Source organism: Nansenia antarctica, assembly GCF_963989245.1.
Source record: "Nansenia antarctica genome assembly, chromosome: 1".
Classification (NCBI taxonomy): Eukaryota; Metazoa; Chordata; class Actinopteri; order Argentiniformes; family Microstomatidae; genus Nansenia; species Nansenia antarctica.
Genome location: NC_137674.1, coordinates 99810095 through 99812594, shown reverse-complemented (window position 1 = coordinate 99812594; position 2500 = coordinate 99810095).

Here is a 2500-nt window from a genome sequence, read left to right as displayed (position 1 = left end):
CACGTGTGTGTCCGTGCGTGATTGTTTGTGTGTGTGTGTGTGTGTGTGTGTATTTACACCCTGCATGTCTGGGAGTCTCCATGGTACATGTGTGTTGACAGTGAGAGAGAGCAGAGTAAATGTATGATGCTGTAATGAGGGTTCCTTCCCCTCCCCTGGGGAGCCATGGACACGATATTACTGACACACCACTCCATTATGCACTACGCTTAGCACTTATTATACACAGACACATGCTGTTTATACACACACACACACACACACACACACACATAAAGCTCTGCTCAATTGAATACTTACCAGTGCACACACCCCATCACACACACCCCATCACACACACCCCATCAGAGAGAGTGTGAGAGAATGTTGCCCCACTATAGCGTATTTAACGTTCTGTACTAATGTTCTGTTCTGTTCTAGTATTCTGTTCTAGTGGTTTGTTCGGTTCTGCTCTGCGGCTCTCTTGTTATCTCTCTCTCCTGAGCCCATCTGAACCCAGCTGGCTCACCAAGCTACGGATATTAACCAGGCTATCCCTTTCATTTCCCCTCGCCGTCCCCTAGCTTCCCCCCTGGCCTCCCCCGGCCGCTCCCAGCCTCCCCCAGCTTCCCCCAGCCTCCCCCCAGCCTCCCCCAGCCTCTCCCAGCCTCCCCCAGCCTCCCTCCAGCCATGCCCCAGCCTCCCACCGGCCATGCCCTAGCCCTGGCTTCATCCCCTGGCCTTCCCCTTTCCCCCTGGCCATACTTTAGCCCTGGTTAGATTGATCCCGTGGAACTGCCTGGAAGACTAGGGACGAGCTGAGGGGGATGGAGAGAGGGAGGGAGGGAGGGAGCAACTGAAGCAGGGAGGGAGGGAGGGAGAGCCACAGTGGTCGCTGTGCTCACTCAATAGCAGATGTGTTTGTGCTGACACGCTGAGAGGAGCGGAAACTGGGTTAAGCGATCTGGATATTAGCTAGAGACATGTTGTCTCAGCAAAGTATCCCAAACTACTGTATAGTGACGCTATCAGGGGAGGCTGGTGGAGGTAGACATCAGAGGACGCGCTCATTGCAATGCATGAAACGGAATAAGGAACACACGTGTTTGATACTATTACTCATTCCGTTCCATGCATTACAATGCAGCCCGTCCTCCGATTTCTACCTCCACCAGCCTCCCCTGAACGCTGCACACCGTAGAATGGCTACGCTGATGATATTCCATTCCAAACACACAAACACACCAAGTAAAGGCTGCATTCCTGAGATGCTACTGCTGACTCTCTCTCTTTCCCTCCCAATGCAATAAGCACCATCTGGGTTCTCCGCTCCACCAGAGCCAGGCGTATCCAATCATCGAGCTCCTCTGTGAACGGAACCAAATCATGACCAATCACAGCTGAGATCCCACACATGAGCATGTTCTCTCTCAGAGGAGAATCTCATTTGTCAGCGTTTGCACATTCTCCTGGGCGGGGCTTAACACAGTGGTCATATGACGACCGCCGCACACCGTTGTTGCGGGAGACTGATAGGCCATGAAATGGGTTCATCTCCACCACTGCTTCACTCAGCAACACATTTTCATCTGTGAAATGGGAGTGTGTGTGTGTGTGTGTGTGCCTGTGTGTGTGTGTGTGTGCCTGTGTGTGTGTGTGTGTGCGTGTGTGAGTGTGTGGGTGTGGGTGTGAATGTGCACGTGCATGTGTGTGCGTCTGCGTGTGCGTATGTGTGTGTGTGTGTGTGTGTGTGTGCCTGTATGTGTGTGCCTGTGTGTGTGTGTGTGTGTCTGTGTGTGTGTGAGTGTGTGTGTGTGTGTGTGTGTGTGTGCTTGCGTATGTGTGTGTGTGTTCCTTTGTGTGTGTGTGTGTGTGTGTGTGTGTGTGTGTGTGTGTGTGCGTGTGTGTGTGTGTGCGCACGCGCAGACATCTACCAAGGATAGATTGGACCATTATTTCCCCATCTACATGTCTTAACATTACAAAGCCGTGCTACTGATACAGAGGTGATCAATCATGTATCCATCCATTACAGCTGAAGAGGAATTACCAGAGTATAAATCAACCTAGCAATCTACAGGAACTCATAAGGTGACCTTTCCCTCCACGCCACTCCCCCTCCATAGTAGTCCATGGAGTCCTGGCCCTCATTGAGAAATGTCACTGACACTCATGGGCTTCTCTCTGTAATAATCTGCTTCCAAGGTTGCATGATCTGATGGTGAATGAAATATGCTTTATGAAACATAGTACAGACCATGTCGTCAGCCACGGTAGATCATGAGAGTTGGGACTATTTATTGGTGGTCGGCCATTTGCTCTAGTTTAGCTTTCTCTTTGTTGTCTTGTCCTTGAAAAGACCACCCCCACCCCCCTCCGTCCCCCCCCCCAGCTTCCCAAGGGGACAGTGGACCACCTGGTATCCATGGCAACACAGATTGTCGTCGCCCCCGCCCTCCCTCCCCCCCCGCCCTCCCCCCCTCCCTGGAACGCCCAGATCATTCCTCTCCCTGAGCATTGC